Raw genomic sequence first — 26,506 nt, forward strand, 5'->3', positions numbered from 1 at the left:
CTCGCCCGCCCGCCGGCCTAGCTCCCAGGCTCTGGAGGGGCGCAGGCCTGAGGATGGTTCGGGCGGGGCCCCCAGGTGAAGAGTGCCCGCGTCCGCCTGCAGCAGTCACCGCCGTCCTGCCTCCACACTCGCGGCAGCCTCACGGCCCCGCGCCCAAACGGCAGCTGCGACTGACGGAGTCACCGCCCCGCGCGCCCGAGCCACCCCCTCCTCCCCCGCCGCCCCTCCCCCGCCCCATACGTCATGGAAACACGGACGTCAGAGCTTCTCAGCCAATCGCAGGCAGCAGCAGGAGGAAAGGAGCGAGCGGGAGGGGGCGGGGGCAGCGGCGAACCGAGGCTCTCGGGCAGGGAAGAGAGGGAGGGGCGCGTGGAGGCGCGAGTCCCCCGCCCCTCACTCCCGACACCCTTTCCCGGCCGTGCGGCAAGTTCTAATCGCCGGGCGCGCGCTCGCCAGCCGGGGACGCGCTCGCCGGGTCCTCCCCTTAAACGCCCTCTCCACGGCGCTCCGCTCCTAATCCCCGTCCGAGCCGCGCTTCCTCCGCGCGCGCGCGCGCTTGCCCGCCCCCAGGCTCCCCGCGGGCTGCGTCACGTGACCGCGCCCAGCCAAGGCGGCAGCAGCGGCGGCGCGAGCTTCGGCGGCGGCGGCGGCGGCGGCGGCGGCAGTGGCAGCGGGAGCAGCTGCGCCGCCAGCGTGGAGCGGGAGGCGTGTGGGTGTGGAAAGAAGGGAGCGCCAGACCGGAACGGGTGAGAGTTCACCTCCCCCTGCCTACCCCGGCAATCTTGCGGGACACCCCGTGCAAACGGGGCCCCTGCCCCGAAGCTTTGCGCATCCCCCTCGTGTTCGGCCGTCCGCTCTCGGGTGGCCGCGGCCCCGCCCGGAGCGGACCGGGCTGCGGTGCTCACGAAGGGGGCTGCACCCCGCCCGCCGCTGCTGTTGCGGACGGCGGCGTGAGGCTGGCGGAGCTGCCCGTGCTGAGCGCGGCGCGCCCTGTGTGCGGCTCTGCGGAGCCGAGGAGGCGGGTCCTGCGGGGACGCGGGCGGCCACTCGGCGGCTGCCGGGCTCTGGGCGGGGGCCGGGCTGGGCGCCGCCTCCTCCTCCGCCGCCGCCTCCTCGCAGTGCAGCGTGAGTAGGGAGCCCCGGCTGGTGGACGCCGAGCCTCTGGGCTCCGCGACCGCCTCATCCTCGAGGTGTAGCTGCACCTCCGCGTGGCGCCCCGAGCCCTGCGAGTCGGCTGCGGACGAGCGGAGGACCGAGCCCCTGTTCTCCGTGCTTCCCGCTGCCCCTCACCGCTCGCTCCCACCCCCCGACCCTCCTGCAGCCTCCCCTACCTCCCCCCCTCGGAAAATGGTTCCTGCTGCCGGGCGAGGTGAGTGGCGGCTGCCGCCCGCCCGCGGCGGTGGCGGCGGGTCAGGTCACCTGCGGGGGAGGCCGGGCGGAACGCCGAGGTCGGGGCGTCGCGGCGGGGGTCCTGACCGCTGGCTGCCCAGCGGACTGCGGCGCGGTCCGGAGAAGTTGGCGGGGGCGTTCCGGGCGCCCCTCGCAGGTTGTCTCCTGCCGCGCCCGCTCTGGGAGATCATAAAGGTGAGCGGGTTCCTCGGCGTGCGCCTCAGCGCCCGGTCCGGCCGGGAGTCCCGCCTAGAGCCCGAGGGACGGGGCTCCGTGGGGCTTCGTGTCTACACCCGCAGCTCTTCGGTTTCTTCCAGCCGCCTCGGCCGCCCCCGCCCCGGCGTGTGGTGACCTTGAGGGCAGCGGTGCCCGGCACTCTTTCCCCGCGCCCCGGGAGGGTCACCCTCTAATCCCCGGCTTCTGCCCACTGGCGCTTCGCGGGCTGAGGGCGGGGGCCCCTCGTCGGCCCCTGGCTGGGGCTGGTTGGTTGATGCGTTGTCACACCGGACGGTGATTCCGCGGGAGTTGAGAGAGCCGCCTCGCTTTTCTCCCGGGGTCTCCTGCCTGGCCCCCCAGGATGTTCACGGTTGCTTCCGATTCCGATTTTTTGGACTTAGTTTAAAAGGAAAAAACCAAAAACAAAAAGCCGTGCGTCCTCCACTCCCTCTTTGGAAAGGGTCACTAGGAGAGAACCGCATTCTAGTTGCGGGGGCGGGGGGCGTGCTCCCTTTATCCCGTCCTGCTGGAGAATCTTGGGGCTAAGCTAGTTAGCGACCCCTGGTTCTGCGCCGCGGTCTGTTGGCTAGGTCGGTCTCCGTGCGCGTTTCATTCACCAGTTTTCTGCGGGACTCAGCGCCGGGAGTGCTCGCATCCTGTGTGGTGTAGCGGTGCTTGGCGCCGAGCGGGGTGGGGGCCAGGGGGTACTAAGGGAGGGTTAAGCGGGTCTCTAAATCTGGGGTGGGCTGGACCCTGCTCCACACGCGTATTTTTACCTTTCCCTGGGGTTAGAGCGCAGCACACAACCACCTTTGGCTGTTATGCAGGCTACTTTTCTGGGTTTATTAATAATCTAATGGCTCCTGTTGGTATCGATTGCTGTTCGTGATGAATTAGTTACATGGATGTTTTTTCAAATGTGTATAGGTATATGCATATATCTGGACTGTCTTTCAACATGGAAGCCTTTGTTGTGTTTAACCTCCCCCACCTGAGGACAGTCATATTTTAAAATCTCTTGCTCAGCGTGGGTGTATTTTATAATAAGAAGTACTTTTAAGGATCTGCTTTGTACGAGGCTGTCCTCGAGCGGAGGGTGTGTAACCCTTTGGATGGTGGCCCACGTGAGTCAATAAAGGGCCTTCACCGCTTGCCCTGCTGCTAGCCTTCCCCAGACTCCCTGTCCTTGTGTGTGGCAGAGGCGGATTGGGGGAATTAGAGGGATTGGAGGAGAATCTGCTTTTTGTACTTGTGCGTTTCATTTGGGTACCCCCCCCCTTTTTTTTCTTTTCATCCTGGTGCATTCAAATTTGAAGTAGATAGAAACGTATACAAGGAATCTTTAAAAACTAGTGTGTGAAATGGGCTTATTTAGCCATGATTTCAGGGGGACGTTTTAGTTTCTACCTTGCTTTGGAGGAGACAGTTAAATTGCTGTAATTAAGGGTGGATCTCTGTCCTGATTTTGGTTTGGGTGTAATTGCAAAGATCTTTGAAAAGTAACTGTTATTTGCTACCATATAGTCTGCAAAAGTGAGTCACAATCGGGTGAGTTGAGGACAGAGCGCCACCTTTAATTTAAAATTTCGTGATTTTTTTTTTATTAAAATGGTAAAAATTCAGAGTATGCCTTCTTGATTTTTATGGCAGCGGCTATCATTATGACATCCCCATTTAGACATATAAGGTGAGATTGTCTATTTTTCTGTATTAATGGGGTATTCCTGCAATTACGTGGGAAATACTGGTTTTTTAATTGAAGCTTGAGATTAAATGTAGGATTCTGAGATGAGGTGAGAAACTAGTTTTGATTGTGCTTATGATAATAGGAGTAATGATAGTCTGGACCTACTTAGGAAAAGAAATAAGGAAATAGCTGCATTGTAAATAGAAATGTAAAACTACCTATTGCCACCAAATCAAGGTACCTACCAGCATGATAGTGGTTTTACAGTTTGTTTTTAGCTTTTGTGCTATTAACAGATTCTACAGGAAACATGCAAAATATCTGTAAAATTATTAACCTTGAGTAAGGTTATAGTAATTTTTTTTTGTTTTTCATCTTCTAACAGCTTGCCTTTTATGGCTTTGCTGCGAGTTTTATAATTACTTGTTTTTAAATGATACAAACGGGGACTTCTAGCAGGAGAAGGTACATTCAAAGTTATTAAAGACCATGTTGGGAAAAGTGGTTTCTATATATGGCTCCCCTCAAATGCATCTCATACAAAAATAAATGGAATTTTAATGCTTAGAAAATAAATGCGGTAGTGACAGCTGAATTGGTGAGATTTCCTTTCCTGCCCACTTGCTCCTACCTGTCCCCCTCTCTCTCAAATAAAAAATTTAAGGTATACTGTCTCTTCAGGCATAGGATACTTTTTGATAATTGTGACTACGGATGTAACATGAAGAAACAAAGATTTAGCTCTCAAGGAATGAATGAATGAATGTGTCCAAGTTACCAAATATAGTTTTCATGACCGACTACAAGATACTACTGCCCTTCTATCTGCATTTAAGTTTTAATTGAACACTTGGATTTCTTCATAGTGCACTATAAAGCATAAGCTGTTTAAGTTATAGATGTTTTATTAAGTTAAAATTGAATTCAAAATTTGCTTGAGAGAAGAGTGGCTTATGCTTTTTCAGTCTGTGGAATATGGCCCCATGTTAAGGACATTATTTGAGCAATTAGGTTGATGTATGCAGAGTAATTATACATTGTTATGCGTAATTTGATAGAATCTGATTTGGGGGTTAAATTTTACTAAATGCCTTTGTCTGACAGATATGTTAACTTCATTTTGAATGAAACAGTCTCTTACCATGTGAACTGAGTTGTATAGGTCAACAGGTTTTAAGAGGAATGGCAAATTTCAACTATCAGTCTTTTATGTACTAACAGAAGTATTTGCCCTCTTTTTTTTTCTTACTTTGTTACATATACAAGCAGTTGAAATCGGTTGTTTTCACTTTTTAATTCTTGAATTTTGTAGTGAATGAGCAAAACAATAAAGGAGTAAAAATATCAGAAAGCAGAAACTTAAGAATTAAATTTTGGCATCTTAAGACCTTACTTGTCCAGTGGGAGGGGAATATTATTTTCTAGTAGGTGTCGTGATCTATAAAAGGATAATGTGAGTAGCTTATCTTGGAATAGATAGAATCTGTGGTAACATTGAAGGCAAATGATTCAGTGGTTATGGGAAAGATTTTTTTAAAGATAAACTTTTAAAAGATTTATTTTTTAGCTTTTACAAAATTTTATTATGGAAATTGAGAGAATAGTATACTTAGTGACTAGTTTTGACAGTTACCAGTTGGTGGCACATCTAATTTCATTTCTGTCTTTACGCATGAAGTAAGTCTGTTATAAGTGGGGACGTTGGTCACGTAACTGAAGTGAATTCATGTGTATTTTATTTGTAATTTATAGAATACACAATAATGTCTAATAGGTAATTGAATCTGAAAGGGAATTTTTATGTTCTTCATTGTTTCTGTAATAGTCTGTTTTATAGCAGGCTCCTAAAGATAGTGTCTCTCAAATTTTGCTCTCTTAGTAATAATGCTTTTGATTTATGAAGTGCTTTACAGTATTTCAGAATATATCCTAAAGATAGTGTCTCTCGAATTTTGCTCTTAGTAATAATGCTTTTGATTTATAAAGTGCTCTACAATATTTCAGAATATATCCTAAAGATAGTGTCTCGAATTTTGCTGTCTTAGTAATAATGCTTTTGATTTATAAAGTGCTCTACAATATTTCAGAATATATCACATACTACCTCTTTTGAGTCTCACAATAAATAGACCTGTGAGATGAGTAAAATAGATAGTTGTACTTAACCCCCATCCACCGCAGACAGGTAAAATGATTTGTCTAGGTCCTAAGGTCACATAGCTAGCAGCTAGATTAGCCAGAACTGGACTCTAGATAGCTTCTTGTTTTTACTCCATTGCTCTTTCCATTATACATGTTTTTATGTGCATTTGTGGAAGTTACATAAGTTTATGAAAAATCCGTTTCTGACCAGAGTAAATTTAATACTGGAATATAAACAGATTTGTTTGGGTTTAACTGTGTAAGTATAATCTGTTGCTTATATTTGGCATAATGTAAACAGTTCATACCCTGATTTACTTATTAACATCTGAGGAAAATGTATTTGAACATATTTGAAGTACTATATTTTTAATATTGTTTATTGGATTATCTTTAAGTAAAGGAATTTTCTTTGCAAAGATCTGTTGGTCTTTGAAATGATGAGGGGTGTCTTAAATCTTGTGTCAAAAATAAAATGGCCTATACTAAAAGTTTCTTCTTTTAATTTCGGCTATAATTTTTTTAATGCACTTGTTTTTCTGCCAAACATATGTATTCCATAAATCTTTTTGAAATGTTAATTTGTAATGACATTTGGTTTACAAAGGTCTCAAAGGAGGAGATTTTAGTTCCTGAAATTCAAAAGCTTTTTATAAATCTCACAAGGAAGGTATTGGTTCTTCAGCATTTGTGTGCCCTGAGGGTCACCTGGGGGAGTCACTGAAAGTGCAGACTCCCTGGCATTGCCCCTGCAATTCTGATTCAGCAGATTGGGGATGGGGCCCAGTAGGGCCCAGTAGTCTGCATTTTGAGAAACATGTCAAATTTATAACTAGGTTAAAATTATGTAATAGAGATGCCTTTATAACATCGTTGATTTATTTGACTTTGAACATAGAGTTAGCGCTTTCAAATAGTTTTGACTCTTGTAGCCAGGCTTGACTTGTGGATTGGTGGCTTTTATGACCATTGTAAACCTGGTAAATTGAAAATACTTTTGTTATCTGTGTTCACTGTCTTCTTTTAGAAGATCCATCTGTGGTTATTTAAGTTACTTATTAAGCGTTGTGAACTCCTAGACAAATAATGTTCTCTTTTTGTTTTCATGTCCCCATGTCTGCCATTTCCAAGTGACTTGAACATGGGGACTTATTTTGGTAAAAATAATGAATCCTATGTCAGTAAGGCACTGAATATTTAGCTTTAGTCTAGCTCTTATTTTTTGTTAGAAGGAAAAACTTTGGATATTACTTCAGACTAAAAGGACATAAATTGGTGGGTAAGTGGTGGTCCTTATCAATTTCAGTTAACAGGCAGCTAGCTGTACCTTCAAAAGCAGCAAGTTAGTGCCTAGTGATTTTTCAGTAATATTAATGATATAAGACTGACAGTTTACCACTCTGTGCATTAAAACAAGTTACGGGGTGCCTGGGTGGCTCAGTCGTTAAGCATCTGCCTTTGGCTCAGATCATGATCCCAGGGTCCTGGGATCGAGCCCCATATAGGGCTCCCTGCTCTGCGAGAAGCCTGCTTCTCCCTCTCCCTCTCCCCCTGCTTGTGTTGCCTCTCTCGCTGTGTGTCTCTCTCTCAAATAAATAAATAAAATCTTTACAAATAAATAAATAAATAAAACATAAGTTACTGCTCTTTTACTTAAAACGCTAATTAACAATTTGTATAGCAATCTACCATGAAGTCCAGTTGATGTAAACTGGTTTGACTTTTTAAACTATTTTATCTAATACTATATGCTACATATGGATTATTTAAGACCAGTCTTAAAATAGTTGATTTTGCTTCATTATAACAGGATAGTAAATAGCCTGTATTGTATTTAAAATACATTTTATGATGAAATTAATTTCAAAGTAAATCCATTTCAAGACTCTGTTGAACATTTTTTTGTTGTTCCAAAAGCTTTGGCTTGTTGGCTGTGCTTTAGGATATATTTAGGAATCATGGGTTATAATTTACAAATGACTATGGAAATTGAAACTAATAAAGATTTCTGGCAGAGAGATCCAGATACACTATTATTAAATTTTTCCTAGAATAGTGTTAACTGTTTTAAACAGTTTGCCGTGTTTTTAGTTAACTCTTTGGTAAAAATATTACTTGGTATTTCTAAGTGCAGTAACTTCCAACAATATGGTATCTCAACCTCCAGGATAGCTGCTTTGTATTAATATTATTGTCGCCTGGGCCTCTGGGGGAAAGAATAAAGATAAGTTTTGAATGGACCAGCGCTTGCTTACATTGTGAAATCTGAGATTATACTGCCTAAGTGTAAGCTGGTAGGACTACTGTAAAGACCTGGTAACTTCAGAAGGAAAAGTTGTACTTTCTGAAAAATAGATCTGAAAAAGGATTTGATTGTTTAAAAGATGCTTTTTAAATAACTTGATTATTAACAGTGTGGATTTATTGTTCACTGTACTAACTCAGTGAATTTGCTCTCAGAGGATACTGAACAATCTCTTACTCTCAAAATGCTCGATCTGCTGCTTTAATCTATCTTTCCTATTTGTACCAGACCTTTTTTTGTTTGTTTTTAAGTAGCTTTCCTGCTGTCATTTCTTCACTAAAACTTTTAACGGTTCCTCATTTTTCTCTTTATCAACATGCAACTTGACTCTGAAGGCCTTTTATAAAGTAGTTCAGTATTTTCCAAAGTGTGTTTTAGAACACTGGCTCTAAGAAATATTAATAGGGGGTTCCTTAGGGGAAGAGGGGCAAAACCAAAATCCAGGATCGCTGGTTTATGCAGTTTTCCCATTTGGTTCTTCTCACATCCTTTGATAGGCTAATATGGATGGAATCTGTAAATGGGTTTAATGCTTTGCCCCCTTATTTCACAGAATCCCTTTTCGTGGATCATCCCACCTGTTAACTTTTTTACATTACCTGACAGGATCACCACTTTTCTATATTACTTAATGGGATCACCACTTTGCACACCTCCAGGGGGTGCTGTTCTCATAGGTCAAACTATGAATCACGTTTCCTGGCGTTGAGAGCAGCGCTGCAGTACCTTAGTGCTGGTGATACGTGACAAACATGTAGTCTGACAGTCTTCTGTATACACCTCTCATTCCCTTTGCTGTGACTTCATTATGTTTTTCTTCTCACCTGAGACGACCCTTGATCTTGTCTAAGTGTTCCCATCCTTCAAAACTCAGCATTAGTCTACTTTTCTCAGTCATCACTCCTTAACTTCCTTGTCTGAATTTCTCTGTACTTGTAGTATGGGTCATACACTTCCATTTAGTATAAATCGTTTTTGTTTTAGTCATTAATTTCATTTGGAAATAATATAGAGGAGTTGAGATAAGAACGTGGGTTCTTGAGGGTATAATCTAGCAAATGTCCAATCAGTGTTTTTTGGCATATTCATTTAGGACTTAGATATTGTGTGGCTTGTGTTGTTAAGGTAAAGCAGATAAGGTTGAGGAATTTTTCTTGGTGAATTTCTGAAGCCTTTTTACCTTTGCAGTTTTAACTTAGATGGACTCATAGGACAATCTGTTTTACTTTTGGAAGACAGCTGTATTCCATAGAATGTTGCTAAGACAGTAGAATTTAGCTTCTATATAGGAAGTCTTCCATTTCTTAATTTCAGTTTAGGAATTAATTTGTCTCTTAGGTTTTATTCTGATTGTAATGAGTCATACTAGCTAAAATTTATATCTTAAAATGACCAATTTCATTTTCCTGTTAGTTCTGTGACAGCTTTTCTTTCATCAGGATGGAGGTTCTTAAGATATGTTGTAGTCCATTAGCATATTGCATGATGTAAAACGCCATAGTTTGAAGCATATATTATGGTTTAAAATTTATGAATTCTTGTTGTTGCTCTTTATTGATAGAAATACTGTTGGAGCTAAGTTCTTAAATGTATGTTTGCTGAAGGTTCTAATTTTTCCAAGAGAGTTCTTTTCCATGAACTGAGAATGAACTGTTTGCTCCTGACCTGGTGTGGGATCATTGTAGGCATCAGGAAGAAGTGTAGATGTATGGTTTTTTTTTTTTTTTTTTTTTTTGATGTATGGTTATTCTTCTAACTGCCTTTCTTAGGTCAAGAAAGGAAAGCCTGTACTTGACTTTAATCATTTATGTTAAATGCTCATGTAATACATGAGTCGTAATTTCAAACATTCAAACAGTTAATGATTTATATAGATTTAGTATGTAAGCTGTTATATTAAAAAACACTTGAGAAAAGTTGCTCTCCAAAGCTAGCTCATTTTCCAGTGATTGTTCTTCCAACCCTTTTAAACTATATAGGCTTAATTGTTGGTAAGGGATTACTGTAGAAGGAATTCTAAGACTTGCTCCTGCTTTAACATGGCCATAGTACGTACTTAAATTTCTGATCAAAAGAGGAGCAGAGAATGGTTTTGGCAGTGAAAAAATAAATAAAAAGAAATCTGTGAAGGCAGAAATCAATGAAACCAGTAAAAGTTGAAATGGGTTAGGGCATTATCTTTTCCTACTGGGACACATGTAGATGACATGGCACATATTCCATACTGCCCTGCTAATATCTAGACTTATGCGAGATTTTCAGTTTCTTTGCTGTCATTCTTCCTTGCTTACGCCTAAAATTAAGGGAGTGGTGCTTGAAGTACTCTTTGTTTACAAAATGAATCACCACGGTCTTTAGACAGTCCTGACAACTGATACCATGGTGGAGAACTGTAGAGTTAAAGGACTGAATACAAAATCGATCAGCGACATGGGAAAGAGATGATCGCAAAGTCTAGGAAAAGGAGATCCCCAGCATCAAACTCTGAGTGTCTGGTATCCGAGAAACAAACATCAGTTAGGCAACCCTTCCCTGCGTGCAGAGTGGATTTAGGGTAGAGTTTCAATTCACCTGCCTTTGGGCTTAAACTCTACTATATTTTTGTATGTAATTGAATGCTGGAACCTACCTGATCCACTTTTGCCTCTGGACCTCTTGCTGTCTCACTCCTTTTGCTAGGAGTACCTACCTTTCTCAGAGCCTATGTGTCTTTTTTTTTTTTTTTTTTTTTTTATTCATTTATTTGAGAGAGAGAGCATGAGCCAGGTGGGGAGGGGAGGGCAGAAGGAGAGGGAGAAGCAGACTCCCCACTGAGCAGCGAGCCCGATGTGGGGTCCATCCCAGAACCCTGAGATCATGACCTGAGCAACGGCCTATGCTCAACCGACTGAGCCACGCAGGCACCTGAGCCTGTGTGTCTTTATGATATGTGTGACTGGACCTAAAATTTCTAATTTGGGTTTTTACTCTATGATGTTATGTTCAGATTTCTCCAGATTTAAATTTGAGTTTTACCTTTGCCAGTAAAAAGCCAAGTGACCTTGGGTAAATCACTGGGTTTCTTTATTATCTCCCCAAAAAGTGCAAAATACAAAGTCAAGGAGTTTTATTTTTTTTCTTAAATTTTTTATGGCTGTTGTAGATCTTCTCTCCCAACCCTGCCCCAAATTTTCAGCCATTTAATTTAACTTTACTCTTTTAGGTTTGCCTTCTAATTTTGCCTTTTAACTAGTTTACCATCATTTGATGTTTCATCTGTGTTATGCTGTGTTTCATTCATGAAATAATCTAAAGCTTTTCAATAAATGTATTTAAGACTTCCAGTTGGGGCGCCTGAGTGGCTCAGTTGGTTGAGCGGCTGCCTTCGGCTCAGGTCATGATCCCAGGGTCCTGGGATCGAGTCCCATGTCAGGCTCCCCGCTCAGCGAGGAACCTGTTTCTCCCTCTGTCTCCTGGCTTGTGCTCTCACTCACTCACTCTCTCTCTGTCAAATAAATAAATAAATAAAATATTAAAAAAAAAAAAAAAGACTTCCAGTTAAAGAAGTGGAGTATAACTGGCATTTAACTCTGCTCCCCACCAAAAGTATACTAAAATGTGAGAATGTGTTGAGTTTACATATTTATGTTAAGATTCCCAGCCGCGTTCCCTCTCTTAGCTTTCAGGCTGCTGGCCAGAGTTGAAGTGTCTTCCCTGAGGACTCTGACCAGGTCAGGGAAAAAGACCTAAAGATTCGGCATTGGCTCTGTGTTTGTGTGAGGGGTTTGTCCAAAAAAAAAGTCCCAGTCTGATCACCCTACAGTGAACTCCATAGTCAGAAGGTCCCACATGTGAGTTCAGAACTCCTGTGTAGTTTATTTGTCCTATTTTTTCTTTCATAATTAAAAAAAATTGTTACAGTCCTATTAAGGAGTGATTGACATAAGGTAAAATGCACATATTTAAAGTGAAAAACTTGTTATGTGTATACTGCAGGGAAATACCACCATGGTCAGGTTCATGAGCACAGCCATTCCCCTAAAAATTTTCTATGCCTTTTTGTAATCTTCCCTCCCTTACCTTTTTCTATCACCTCCTTTCCCCAGGCAATCACTCAACTGCTCTCTGCCATTATAGATTAATTTGAATTTTCTAGAATTTTCTTGTACATGGAATCACGCAGTATGTGCTCTTTTTGGGCTGGCTCTCATTCAGCTCTCACTGAAATTCACCCATGCTATATATATTAATAGTTCAATTTTTGTTATTGCTGATATGAGGATTTACCTCAATGGATATACCACAATATGTCCATTTACCTGTTGATGGACATTTTGGGTTCTAGTAATGTATAGTGTCCATTCAGATCTTTTGTTCACTTTTTAATTAAGTTGTTTGCCTTTCTTATTGAGTCGCAGTTTCTTTATATGTTCTAGATAGAATTTCTTTAGGAAACATTACTGTTTATGTTGGGAGTGGGAGGAAGAATGGTGTTGGTAGCCATTGATAACACCTGAAAGTGAAAAAGCAAGCTGGAGCACTGCAGTATTATTTGTGGAGGTAGACTTAGGTACTAAAAGAAATGACACCTGTCCCCTATTGCCTCTGAGTGGAGAATGGAGTAGGAGAACTAAAAGAGATGCTAATATTAAAAAGAAAAAAAAAAGTCTTGTAGATCTCTTTCTCAAAATGGATGTTATGCACATATACGTTTGTTAAAACTAAAAATGAATATATGTATGGACTAAGTTTATATGTGTGGATAGCCCAGGTATGCCACCTATAAATCAGTTGAGTCTGTTTACGGTCTTGTGCAACTTAGATGCAGAATACAATATTACTTTGGGTAAAAGAATCAATTTTTACAAAAATATAAGTGAGTAATGTGGACTCGACTGAAAATAAAACAAGGGCCTTCATATGTCCTGCAAGTCTTCCTCTACTTTGCCAGTTCAAATTCCTCATTCCTTTATTATGTAGAGCAGTTGGTCCTCATCTTTGGTTTCTTGAGTTTCCCCGCAATCTTCCACACCACCACCACTCCTCCACACATACCCCAAGCAGCTCCTAAAAACCTATAAAGACATTTTTCCCCCAAATAGTTACATACAGTGCTCTCCCTAATAAGAGTCTGGTATGTGATTTCTCCATTTTTTTGTCTGGATAAATATATGTTTTTCTTAGTGTTGAGAGTGCAATCCCATGAAGTGTTGACCTGTGAGAGACTCTTTAATAAATCTGTTAAGGAGTACACTTTTGTAGGTGTGTTTTAAGAATTTAACCGTATTTCAAAATTCTACCCCCTTCATTAATTTCCTATCTTTCCTTTGAGGAACTTGACATTTGACTGAATATCTTCCTCTTGCTCTTTTTGGGAAGGAAGTAGAATCTCAGAGGGAGATAGCAATCATCTCTTAAGAGATGTTAGAATTCAGAAAGAAAAAAAAAAAACCCAAAAAACTAATATTCTTTTGCCAAGGTGCCATGAAAAATAGACCAGCTCTAAAACACAGTAGTGACTTTGACTTAAAGGGAATTTAAAATTATTGAATATAATGAACACCTGTGTAATTGCTTTCTACTCGCCAGGTATTCTACACAATTTATAAAAATTAACCTGTTTAAATGCATGGGTTCTGTGGGATTTGGGGGCAAGGTATTCACTACTGAAAATGGAAAGGGTTATTAGTGGTTTTAAAGGGAAATCCTAAAATACAGTGACTTACATGACTTTTACCAATTTAAGATGTAACAACATTGAGATATGTCTGGGGGATATAGACTAATGTAAAAAAGAAACAAAATCACTCATGATCCTACTTCTGTTTATTTTTGATCCTTTAAAAAATTTGTACACTTATTAACATGCTTGAGATAATGTAGGTATAATTCTGTGCTTTTAAGAAAACTGTATCATTTTCTCATGTCGTTTTTTTATTCGTATTATTTTAATGACTGTGGTATTCCATTCTGTGTCTCATTTCCTTGTTATTAGATGTTTTTGGTTTTGAGATTTTTCTCTTATGTTAAATAATTCTCCAGTAAACACCTTTATCTTCATCTGTGTTTGTATCCTTTGTAATTACTGGGTTTAAAGGGTTTTGGTAGTTTGTTATCTCTTCATTAAAATATTTCTTCTAGCCTCCTTTCTGTGAGGCTGGTTAGGTATTTGGAATTCTTTGTCTTTTCTTGCTGTGTGTAGAGTTTATGCCATTCACTCCTAGGTCTCTGCTTTACTTTTTGAAATTCTTATATCACTTTTAAAAATTCGTATTTTGTTGTTATTTACTTTTTTGACACCTCTCTATGATGTTCAGTTTGAGAGCAGGAATTGTTAATCTTCCTGTTGCTGGCTGCTGGCACAGTGCCTTATACCTGTGAGGTTCGTCATGACTCTTCAGTGAGCATCTTGTGTCTAGTCGAGCTTGAATCCACTGACGTTGGGCTCCAGTGAAATGCTTGTTTTGTTTCTCCTTAGAAACTGTAATATGCTTGTGGTGAGAATTTATTACAAGGCACCATTTCTTTTAAGTTCAGCTAAGTAATACGTCAGCTGAATGACACTGTTGAAAATGAGAAATATTTTTTACAACTGTACTATATAAATTTAATTCTTTCTGAAACAGTTCTATCGTCCCTGTTTTTAAAGAGTAGGATAGATTTTATTAAGTGGAATAGAATATTAAAAAGCCCATAGAAATGGATGTTACTTTTATTTCAAAATGCCAATGATAAAGTTTTTCTAAAATCCTTCTTTACAGATTAATATATATATATTTTAATAGAGGACTACAAAAGTTTAACCTTAAATTTTTTGTTTGTTTTTTTTAAAGATTTTATTTATCATTCGACAGAGAGACACAGCGAGAGAGGGAACACAAGCGGGGAAGCGGGAGAGGGAGAAGCAGGCTTCCCACAGAGCAGGGAGCCCGATGCGGGGCTCGATCCCAGGACCCTGGGATCATGACCTGAGCCGAAGGCAGACGCTTAACCGACTGAGCCACTCAGGTGCCCCTAACCTTAAAGTTTTAAGTGCAAGTGTGTGTTAATTCCGAACAGTGGAGGTTCTGTAGTGTTTAGGAAGGTGTCCTAGCAGGCTCTAGTTATGACATTGTATCTGACTTTTTTTTTTTTTTTTTATAATCCTCGGACTTTGGAAAATTTAAGATTTTGGGTGAATAGATTCTTTCAAAAAATATCTATGTGATCACTCTGCTAGACGGTAACACTTGTGACCTGCCAAGAAGAGACCCTGTTACACAGAGCTTTAAGTCGGCCTCATTGTGTCCAGTGTCGTCCTCATTCAGTGTCCAGTGTTCCTTCTTGGTTTCTTTTTTTATGCGGTGATTCATCAGGTGCTGTGTGCTTCCAAGGAACCCATCTAAGTATGTGCACATGTCTCCTTCCTGGTCTTTGATGTCTTCCTATAATGAATGGGGATATATTGTTTCCAGGTACTCTTATACAAAGAAGAAAGGCATTTTGGAGTCACTGTCACATTTTCAAACCTCAGTAGTTTTGCTGCCATCGTGGGCTATTTTTAGAACTCTTGCTAGTGATCTCTGCCCTTGTGTCACTATTACTTTTGGAGGTTTTTTTGAGTTGTGCTGAGCTCTGCTTGTAATTCCACATACAGCCAGGCTATCAGTTGAGTTGTGTCATAATCTTGGACTTGCCCTTACTGTCTCCATTCTTGATGGATATCTGTAGATTCAGATGGAATGTTTCACCAACGGAGGCTGTATTGGTGAAAGTCTTTGTCCTGAAAAGAGGGAAACCTTTTTTGGAGGAGGTTTTTTTGGCCATGCCTCTCCAGTATATTCAACACCAGGTAGCCCCATTAGGCAGATGCTCCAAGGAATTGAAAAGGAAGAAATTTTGAGTGGTTTTGGGGGTCTGGAGAGATGATAGTTTAGCTGAAAGTTGTATGTGTACAGAAAGAATTTTGGAGTCATTATTAAAAGATGCTTGATTATGGTGGTGTTGAGAACTTCAGATGACAGCTACAGAAGTCTACAGAGGAGGGAGAATAGGACAGTTGATTGTAACTTTTTTAACGTTTAGTAGCTATACATCTATATGTATTGGAATGTTAAAAGCAGGTGTTATTTTTTTCTCTTAAGTACTACCTCTTAATTACTTGGAAAAGTTATAGGTGTAAAAGGATAAAAATGTACCAAAATAACTTTATCATGGCATTCTGTAACGTTGAGGTCAGTGAGTAAAGCAGTCTTGTTGTGGAATGCAAATCACTGGGCTAATTGCTCTCCCGGAATGCCTCTGAGAGGGGAAGGAATGAAAAAGGAAAGAGACTAGAATGGGAGAGGTGTGGAGTCATTTCCCTCCTAGCCTGAAGGCTGTTATTTATCTGGCTTCCTGAATCATGTAAAACAAGTGGAGAACCCGGGAAATTGGCAGGGACGGCCTCTTAGAAGCCTGATGTCCCTGCATCAAAACTTCCGGTGCCTCACCTCACTTGTAGGTGTTTACTAGGTGTGTTCCCTAGCATTTTACATATATTCCTGTAACATTTTGATAACTGGTTTCCCAGCAGACTGCAAATGAGAGCAAAATTGGAGAAACTGGAAAGGTTGTTCAGAGGCAGGTGCAAGTATCCCAGGAAAGAATTGAAAATTGACATTTGACGGTGGAAAAGATTTTTAAAATTAAAGATAAGAATTCACAGAACTTATGAAAAAACAGTCATGGAAAATTTGGTTCAAAAACAACAGCTCTGTGCTGCTCTTCCCATCTGGACTTGTCATCTTTTTCGACTCCTCATGAAACTCCTTTGTGAAGCCCTCTCAACCTGTCCAGAAAATTAGATGCTTCTTTCCTGGCACCTACTGAATTCACCTGTGTCCAGTAAGACTCTGAGTCCTCTGTGCTGCCCCGTCTCTGCTGTCAGAGTGATCACCTTCAGTCATACCAGCAGTTCTTACTGTATTACAGACATGCCCAGCCTGCACGTTATTCTCTGACATAGTTTGTACATCCTACTCCCCTTGCTTAAATTCCTCACATTACAAAATACTGCTCTTCCTTCAGGAGAGACCTTAGTCAGTTCTTTGATGAAGCATTCCCCCGCTTCCCTAGGCAAGGTCATTTCCATGTCTGTGGCCATTACTTTGTATTAAGTAAATGTTTCCTTGATTCTGAAACATGGGTTAGGAAATAAATTGATTTAATAATTATTGTGGGGGAGTAAAATGAAAAATACACAGAAACACTTTTACTTACTGACGGAAGCATATTATAGGAATATTCCACTTTATTCAGTATAGAAAAATTTGAATCCAAACCTTTTCTGAGTTACGAGTCATGTAGATCATTTTAGCCATTGCTAAAGAATAACAACATGGTAGGGCGCCTAGGTGGCTGAGTTGGTTAAGCATCTGACTCTTGGTTTCAGCTCAGGTCATGATCTCAGGGTGCTGAGACGGAGCCTTTTGGGCTCCTCGATGGGCATGGAGCCTGCTCAAGATTCTCTCTCTCTCTAAAAAGATAAAAATAAATAACAACATGGTCACATGTTGCTTTTTATAACCTATGTTCTAAGACCTTAGACTCCTTAACATCTTTGCAATTGACCTGTTAAATTTGAAACTTAGTGAAGTATATAGGTTTTGTTTGCGTTTCCTATTGATTAAACTCAAGGTTTTTTTTTTTAAGATTTTATTTATTTATTTGACAGAGACACAGTGAGAGAGGGAACACAAGCAGGGGGAGTGGGAGAGGGAGAAACAGGCTTTCCCGCAGAGCAGAGAGCCCTATGTGGGGCTCGATCCTAGGACCCTGGGATCATGACCTGTGCCGAAGGCAGATGCTTAACGACTGAGCCACCCAGGCGCGCCGAGGTTTGTTTTTTTTAATGGCCTTTATGTTTCTTAATTTTTTTTTGTCCTTCATGTAATAGTAACTTGGAGTGCTAATGCATAAAAAAGAAACACTACCCTTTTTTGATAATTGGGTGATTTTTCTGAGAGGTGGCAAATTCTGTTCCTTTTAATTGCTCTGCCTGGTGTGTGACAAGCAATCTGTGTATGAACCAGCTTTTGGTTTCAGTGTTACTTTTTAATTAAAGATTTTTGAAAGATCTTTTAAAAAAGCAAAAATTAGGGATTCAAATTCCCATCTAACTCAACATGGAAAACGGTGGAATTATCTATTTTATGGGCTAAAAATGCTGGGAAGTGGAAGGAATGATTTCTGAAATATATTTGAGCCAGGAAAATATGGCATTTCTAAAGTATGATTTATTATCTGTATCTCTTTGCAAGTCCATAGATAGAGTTCTTCAAGGGAACAAGGTCTAGGTTAGTTCATTCCCAGCACCTAGTACCTGGTACGTTGTAGCTCTTAAAAAAATGAGCGGTACTCTTCAGTGATTACTTGCCAGTTTAATTATGTTTGACTTTTTAAAGTTGTCCAAGAAAATTTTGTGGTATGCTGTTGGAAGGTTTTATGTAAAATATTTAAAGTTTTTTCTAAGGCTAAGTTACAGCTTAGGGCAAATATCTCATAATGTGATTGTGCTGCATAATTAAGGGCTTTTGACATGAAGAGTGTGAGCACCCAGTAACAGTCACAGACTTCAGACCACTGCATTAGTTAAAGAAAATGGACTTGGCTTACTGGCTCTGTATTTGAAGTCATGAAAATAAAGCATCTCGGGGCACCTGGGTGGCTCAGTTGGTTAAGCGGCTGCCTCAGCTCAGGTCATGATCCCAGGGCCCTGGGATGGAGCCCCCTGCATCTGGCTCCCTGCTCATTGGGGAACCTGCTTCTCCCTCTCCTGCCCTCCCTGCTCTGCTTGTGCTCTGTCTTGCTTTCTCTCTCTCAGATAAATAAATAAAATCTTTAAAAAAAAACATCTGATTTTCTTTTATAGTTAAGAGGATAGATTGTATCAGAAGTGTGTTGTGTGTAGGAGTTGGTATCATTTATCCTCTATAACAGCCCTCCAAATAAGGTAATGACTCCTTTCCCTGTAGAGACATGAGTCAGTTTACCTGCCCAAATGCTGATGTCCAAGAAGGTATGTGAGCCCAGCTCCAACTCCCTAGTCGCCTCTCTTTCTGCTGTAATACACTGTTGGGCCTCTGACTTGTTACCAGAAGTTTAAAGTGACGTCAAGAGGTACATCTTTTTTCTTGGAGTTAAAATGTTCTTGGATGAATCTTGAAGTGCTTATCTATTCACCCAAGTCTTGATGAAAAATGTACAAGAGGCTAGGGATTTGGTTTATTCCTACTCTAAATATTGACTGCAAAAAGCCAAGTTTAAATCTAGTTTGCTTAGGTTGTGGGAGGGTTGTGCCACATATTTAAAGTGACAATGAAGACTTGATATCATCCTGACCTTAGCAGGAGATTTTATGCTACCAGCAATAGTAGGAGGAAAGAGGAATTGTTGATGGAATGTGGTATTTCTGATGCTATCTAGGGAAAAAAGTTAAGGTCTGTAGTAGAAAAGCATTAACACTCAAGATCCAAGAAAGCGCTGATGTCAAAACTAATAAGTGATAAATAACAAGTGGTAAAAAAACATGTTTACTAATTTTTTAAAAAGCATGGTTATATTGAATTTGTCTCGGGAGTTTGAAGAACTCATTTGGGCTTAGGATGTTGACATTCTGAATTGATACTGGAAATTCCTTGATACAAAATATCTTTCATGGACACTTGCCTCAATATACAAATTCCTGTGATACAATTTTCAGCCAGTGTCCCTAGAACAAATTGTGCGTGAGCCATCCGCCTTATTTTTTTTTTTTTAAAGATTTTATTTATTTATTTGACAGAGAGAGACACAGAGAGAGAGGGAACACAAGCGGGGGAGAGGGAGAGAGGGAGAAGCAGGCTTCCCGCAGAGCAGAGAGCCCGATGTGGGGCTTGATCCCAGGACCCTGGGATCATGACCTGAGTCGAAGGCAGACGCTTAATGACTGAGCCACCCAGGCGCCCCGCCGTCCACCTTATTAATGAAACTTATTTACAAAGTTATTCTTGATGGTAGATCTTCAAAAAAAATAAATATTTGCTGCCATTGAGGATATTTTCTTTAAAGAGTGACCTAGGCTCTAAAGGAAATTTCAGAATTAAGAGTGCTTGAAATGTTTTTAGCATTGGCAGCCTTATTAGGATGAGGTAAGGTTATTAAATCTTGGTACAAGAATAAATATTTTTTGGCTGTATGTGTTCTGATATGTATTTTGATATATCAGTTATTTTATAGGCATACTGAAGAGTAAGCAGCATCTAGGGCAGAGTCTGGATTTATTAGATGTTCAGTAAATGCTTATGAGAAAAAATCAAGCATTCAGAAAGTTCATAACTGGAGTTCCTATCCATTTTATGCTTACACTCTAGAAAGTCAAGTAGTCAATATGAATTTGATTCAAAAAGTGAATTCCAGGTTTGTCATAGGATCAGTACAATAATGCAGTGCAGACTATCACAACTTCTGTATTTATACTATTCTACAGTGGCATTTAATATTTAGAAAACACTTGCTTAACTTCTGTACGCATAACATTGTGTACACTACATGAGAAAGGGTAGGAGATGAGGATCCAAAGAAGTATCTCCTTAACGGGTTTATGAAAAGCTAGGTAAGATAGATGAATTTAAGTACTAATATAGCAGAGTAACAGGTGAGGATTAAAATTATGTTGTGTAAGGCATTGTTTCAAGTACTTCAGTGGGTGCTGGGATCAGTATTGGTTAAAGTAGGTAGCTTCTGTCCTGTATAAATGGAAATTTACTGTCTTTCCATTTATTTATTGTAAATAGTGATGCTAAATGAGCAAGACTTAGGGTTAAATGCTTTCATGAACTTGAGTAGTCCAGAGCTTGACCTCTGACTTCGATCCTTGTAGGTCACTTCCCTGTTCTGCAGTTTGTAATAGTTGTGCAAAAACTCATGTCAATCTGCAGATATTATATACTCTAAAAGATTTGTGCAACTGATAGGCCTTAACTGTTCCTTTATAGTTCACTCAGTTATTCTCAGTAATGAAGAATAACAGAAAATGAGACCTCAGTGGTTAAATGAAAGAGAGTGCTAGAAGTTCATCCTCTTGGTACAATAAACATACAAAAATGACCTTGTCTGAGAGCCTCATCTTCTCCTTGGGTTAGATGCTTGCCAAAGATTTTGATCTAATCATGTCTAATTTATAAGAAGGTGGGTGTGTTTGGGTGCTTATATCGGAGCTTCTCATTTGGTCAGCAGTATGGTCCTTGTTTTCCTCTCCTTGCTTGGAAGAACAGTCTTCTTATAGGTTTTTAGACTTTTTTTTTTTTTTTTAACACATCTGACTTAGTATTCTGCATATGACTAAAATGATAGAAAGAATGATCTTGAATGCACTGTATGCCTCCTTATTTTGACATCTTTCAGTGGCTTCTAGATATGTGAAGCATTTTTGTTTTTGTTTAAACATTGTAAAAGCAAATATTATCGTAACTTATGAAATCTAGCAGAAGAAATTGCTGGGTAGCATTTATTTCAATCCCTTGTTGAATTTATCCCCAAAATATTAGTATTTTTCTCTCTTGGCAGATAGAGTGTATGGGATAAAACTTAACATTTCTTTTATTTGGGTTACCCAGTTTTATAATTTTTACCATCAGTTCTTCATCGGATCATGTAACATTAAGAGGAAGAATGAGCTAAATTTATGATTTTCCAAGAATATTTGGATGTATTTTTAAAGGGGGTCTCATTTATAAACTTGATTGCTTCTTTAAATCAGCAGAAATTCTCTCATTAAGTTAATATTCAGGTTAGGTTCTAATTAGTGAGAGTTTTATACCATCTTAGAAAGGTGTTCTGTGTGGTAGTATCTTTATAGGAAAATGATCTTATCAGTATTATGTAGTTGAGGAAGGGACTAGGTGATTAGATTGGCCACTTTCTTGACCTCACTGCCTAATATATCCAAAGAGGCTAATTTGTATTTCTAGAAAATATAGGTAACCCCAAAGGATATAATATTACAGATGTATGGTAGAGACAGGTTTATGTTTTTATTTGGATGTTCAGTTGTTTTAGTATTATGCAGTCACTATTGGGCACTTACTGTCAGTTTAGCTAATGTAAATTTGCTACATGCATCTACACACACACACACACACACATCACACACTTGGAACACGAAACCTTTCCCAATCATGTAGTTTTGCATTGGGGTTGAACACAAATATGCTGTGCACCAGTGTAGGCGTAGGAGAGCTCGTGGAAATGGCCTGTACCTAGAGAGTGTCCTTACGCTGGTTAGGTTGTTTATGAATGTGATTGGTTAGCTAATGTTCTTTTATTACATGTCAGTAGTTCTTAATAAAGAATGTACTCAGTGTAGCACCGTTTTTGCTAAAATTTCCTTTTAGGAGATTATTTGGAAGGTTTAATTATGTGCTCCATTACATTGGATAAAAGAGGAAATACAGTTGGGATTTTTACATCCTTAACTATAAACTAAAAGTGAATGTGCTCAAAAGCGTATTAGTTATCTGGCATTCAGGAGGAGAGTAGGGGACAAGAGAAAGGGCCCTAGTAAAGAGTTAAACCAAAGTCAAACTGGGATGGATTGTAGCTCTTGGAAGCAGTACCATTTTGTACTTAGACTTCTAACAGCTTAAGCTGGTATATGCTTCTGGTTTATCTTCTCAGGGGAGTTAGGGTATAAAATAATCCTTCTGATCTAAAAAGGATGAGAGATTGAGTTGAAAAACGAGTTTTACAAATGCTTAAGGGAATTTCAGAGAATTTTAACAGTGGCCAGTGTTTTCAGCTCATGTCCGGAGAGAAAAAGCATTAAAATTAAATATTGCTTGAAGTAAAAGGGAATATATTAGTCTGATAGGACTGCTATAACAAAATGCCACAGGCCAGATGACTTAAAAAACAAAATTTATTTATTTATTCCCCCTCCCCCCCAAAGTTCTGGATGCTGGAAGTCCCAAGATCAAGGTGTTGGCAGGTTGGGTTTTCTCCTGAGGCCTCTTTTCTTGGTTTATAGATAGCTGACTTGCTGTTTCCTCTTGTGGCTTTTTCTCTGTGCTCACATCCCTGGTGTCTGTTCCTCTTATAAGGACACCAGTCCTATTGGAATAGGTCCCACCTTTATGACCTCATTTAACCTTAATTACCTCTTTAAAAGCCCTATCTCCAAAGACTGTCACACTGGGGGTTAGTGATTCAGCATAATGAATTTTGGGGAGGCACAATTCCATCCATACCAGGGAACACAAATAAAATGACAGTTAAGTGTTATTTTAGTCAAAGAGGACATGGTTGTCAGACTTCAGCATGCATCAGAATCACCTGGAAAGCTTGTTCAAACACATTGTTGGGCCCCACCCCCAGGATTTCTGATTTAATAGGTCTGGGGTGGGTCTGAGAATTTGCATTTCTAACAAGCTCTTCAGGATGCTGGTGATGCTGGTCTGGGGACCATACTGTGAGACTCTCTGGTGTCTTATCTCCTGTTTGGATTGAGAGGAATTGCTGACGAAGGCCCCTGAGATAGAGGGAGCAATCTCCTTGGGGCTGGGAGTGATGAGATGGGGCTGCAGTGGGAAATAGAAGACAGTGAGAATGTTGAGGAAATATTGTCAGTTTTGCTTATCTGCTATTCAGTTGATCCTCAATTCAGTGAATTAAAGAGATGGTACTTGATTGGAGGTTGAAAGCAAGTACTTCTGTTGTCTGTTATGGGAGGAAAACTGACTTCAGACCTCGTTCGTAAGGAATTCAATTCCCAGAATATATATCATCTCCTTCAAATCTTTGCTGAAGTGTCACCCTCCTGATGAGGTGTCCCCTACCTACAGAATTGTATCTGTGAATTTGGAAGACTATCCCAAGAGAAGAGGGCAGACGCTATAAGGAAACATCTAAATTAGGTAGAGTGGTGCCTGAAGCTCAAATTTAATGTTTACTTAAACGATCTTTTGTGTTAAAGTATAGGCAGTGAGTAAAATTGGGGTTATGCTTCAAAAGTTCGTTTTTGTTGATTTAGAACTTGAAACAAATTTTCCCATAGAAATGGGATTATAAACAAGTGATCAACAAAATTTGGAAATGAAGCTCAGTTGCTAGTACTACTAGCCTGAGATCTGGGAGTCCCCATGACATTAATATAGGGTAGCAAGCAAGAGAGAGGAAAGAGAGGGAGGGACACCAAGTTCCCTTCTCCCATCCAGTCTCAAATGGACCAAGGGAAGACTAAGCTTTAGAGAGTGAACACAAACTCTGTCATTAGGTTCTACAAAGTAACCAACACTTCTTTTAAAAAGTGCTCTTCTCTTGGTGTTGCAGATTTTTGCTGGATATTAAAAACAGTCCTAATTCATTTTATAGTCTTATGTGAATTACCAGTGTTTCCCTCATGCTTAAAGATTCTTGTACTTTAAGAAGTGTATAAACACGTACATATTATCGGTGTGTGTGTGCATGTTTCATATATATGAATATATATGTATGAAATTGTGAATTCATACTGGTAGCTCCCATTCCAGTCCAGCCCACATTGTTCTTCTTTGTCTTCCCCCCATTCCATTTTTTTGTCTCTCTTTCCACAGTGAGAACTGTGGCTTTCAATAGTAACACTTTGCTCAGTCCTATAGTACACATGATATAATTTGAGAACTTCTGTCTTCATGCCACTATGATAAACAGAGGTACTAAGAGAAGTTTAAGATTTGTTTATACTCCCTTCCCCCCCAGACTCTTATTTGTATTATTAGGTTCTCCCCCACCCCCTTCAATGTGACTATTTTACTCATTTGAAAATACAGTTCAGTGCTCCTTAGTTTTCCAGTTTCAGCTCTCCCCCCAACTCTTTTTGTTTCAGTTTTATATTTTGAATATGTAGAACGTTAGCATGCTTCCAAAAGTCAAAACTACACATAAAAAATGTAAGCTCGGGGTGGGGCACTTGTGTGGCTCAGTCAGTTAAGCGTCTGCCTTCAGCTCAGGTCATGATCCTGGGGTCCTGGGATCAAGCCTGGAATTTGGCTCCCTGCTCAGCGAGGAGTCTGCTTCTCCCTCTCCTTCTGCTCCTCCCCTTGCTCATGCTCTCTCTCAAATAAATAAAATCTTAAAAAAATGTGTACTCAGAATTGTCCATCTCTTTTTTCTTTCAGCCCTCCCACCCCTGCTCTTTGTGCAAGTAACTAATTTTCTTGTTTCCTGGTGTATTCTTTGTTTCTTTTCACAAAAATAAAGCCTTACTATATGTTTTCTTATTTCTTCTTTCTTAATATAAAATATGGTGTATGTTTTGCACTCTGCTTTTCTCCCCTACTTGATATATCTTGCAGATCCTTCCATATTGACTTGCTGAAATCTTCCTCATTTCATTTTTTTTTAATAGCTGCATGATATTCTACTGTATGTGCTCTTCTCTATGCAACCGCTCCTCCTATGTTTGAACATTTAGGTAGTTTCCAGCATTTTGAAGTTCTAAATAATGCTACAGTGAATAGTTTTGTGCGTGTGTATTTTCCTGTTGTTAAGATATATCTTCAAAGTAAATTCCTGGAAGCGAGATTGCGGAGATGGATGGTAAATAATAGTAGTTTTACTAGCTATTATCAGATTCCCTGCCATAGGGATGTGCTGTGTTCTGGTTATTTATTACTGTTTAACAAACCCACACCAAACTTAATTGTATAGAACAGTCCTTTTATTATACTCCTAGATTCTAGATGAGAAATTTGGGCAGGGGACAGCAGGGTATCTTGGCTCTTCCCCCACTGTGTCTGGAGGTTCCACTGGGTGGGGGGGAGGGGGGGGACCTCATCACTGGGAGATAGGGACTACGATTATATGGCAGCACCTTCTTCACTCAGCCACGACCGAGATGACTGAGTTTGGGCTCAGTTCAGCCTGTCAACCAGGATGTGCACGCATGGTCTCTCAGTGCGGTTGTAGTTTCTTCAGAGAATTGGCAGTCTGGGTGCTCAGAGGGCATGTCAGGAGAGCGAGTGTTCCCAGACAGCCACAGGAGCTTCATGAACTTCTATGACCTAGCTTTGCGTCCAGTGATGTTGCTTTGGTGGTACTCTTGGTGGAAGCAGTCCCAAAGTCTGCCCTGTTCAAGGGTAGGAACGTAGACTTCACTTCTCCATGGGACTAGTGTCAAAAATTTGCAACTGCGTTTTAGAATTGCCACGTGATGTTTTGCATGCATTGCTGGTGAATTCATTGTTTCCCCAAAGCCTGACTAAATAGTATACTTTCCAGCTTTTGAATTTTTGTTAATATGTTTGGTAAGAGGTGGTATTTCAATAGAGTTTTTCATTTGCATTTCTCTTGTAAGTGACATTTCCCTGTTTTAACGGGCTCTTTTTATATTTTTGGGAATTGTCTGTGACTTTTGCTCATTTCTATAGGAATATCTTTTTCTTCCACTTAAAACGTTTCTTTTAATATATTAGGGGAAGTAGCCCTTTTTCTGTGATGTTACAGATACTTTCTCCATATTTATTACTTGTGTCTTGACTTGGCTTAAGTTGTGTTATTTTGTGGTCGTATTTACAGAAAACTTTTCCTTACATTCCAGTTATGGAGGGACTCACGTTTTCTTCTAGTTTTTGTATAGTTTTATGTCCTTGAATCATTTGGAGTTTATTTTTATATGGTATTAGGGATGAACAGATACAATTTTACATTTGTCTAAATAACTGTCCAGTTGCCCCGACACAATTTATGAAACAGCTCATCTTGGCTTTCCCTCCTTGTCAAGTAGTCTGAGTTTCAATGTGCAATTAGGCCTG

The 26,506-nt window shown here is 40.4% G+C and overlaps 1 protein-coding gene across 4 annotated transcripts in view; it reads left to right on the plus strand.

The window, feature by feature from the left end:
- The first annotated feature begins 340 nt into the window (after nucleotides 1-340).
- The window catches only part of ATP2B1 (ATPase plasma membrane Ca2+ transporting 1), a 126,510-nt gene continuing 100,344 nt past the window's right edge, over nucleotides 341-26,506 (plus strand). Inside the window, exon 1 of one of the 4 annotated variants that reach the window (XM_045872871.3) lies at nucleotides 341-746. The gene's annotated coding sequence lies outside the window, so the exon portion shown is untranslated. Of the gene's footprint in view, nucleotides 747-1,112; nucleotides 1,370-26,506 lie in introns of those variants that run through there. The other 3 variants (XR_006790588.3, XM_045872873.3, XM_045872872.3) reach the window with 3 other exon arrangements.

Source organism: Mirounga angustirostris, unplaced genomic scaffold, assembly GCF_029215605.1.
Source record: "Mirounga angustirostris isolate CCGP_5_RB_7025 unplaced genomic scaffold, mMirAng1.0.hap1 SCAF_5, whole genome shotgun sequence".
In the NCBI taxonomy this organism is placed as follows: Eukaryota; Metazoa; Chordata; class Mammalia; order Carnivora; family Phocidae; genus Mirounga; species Mirounga angustirostris.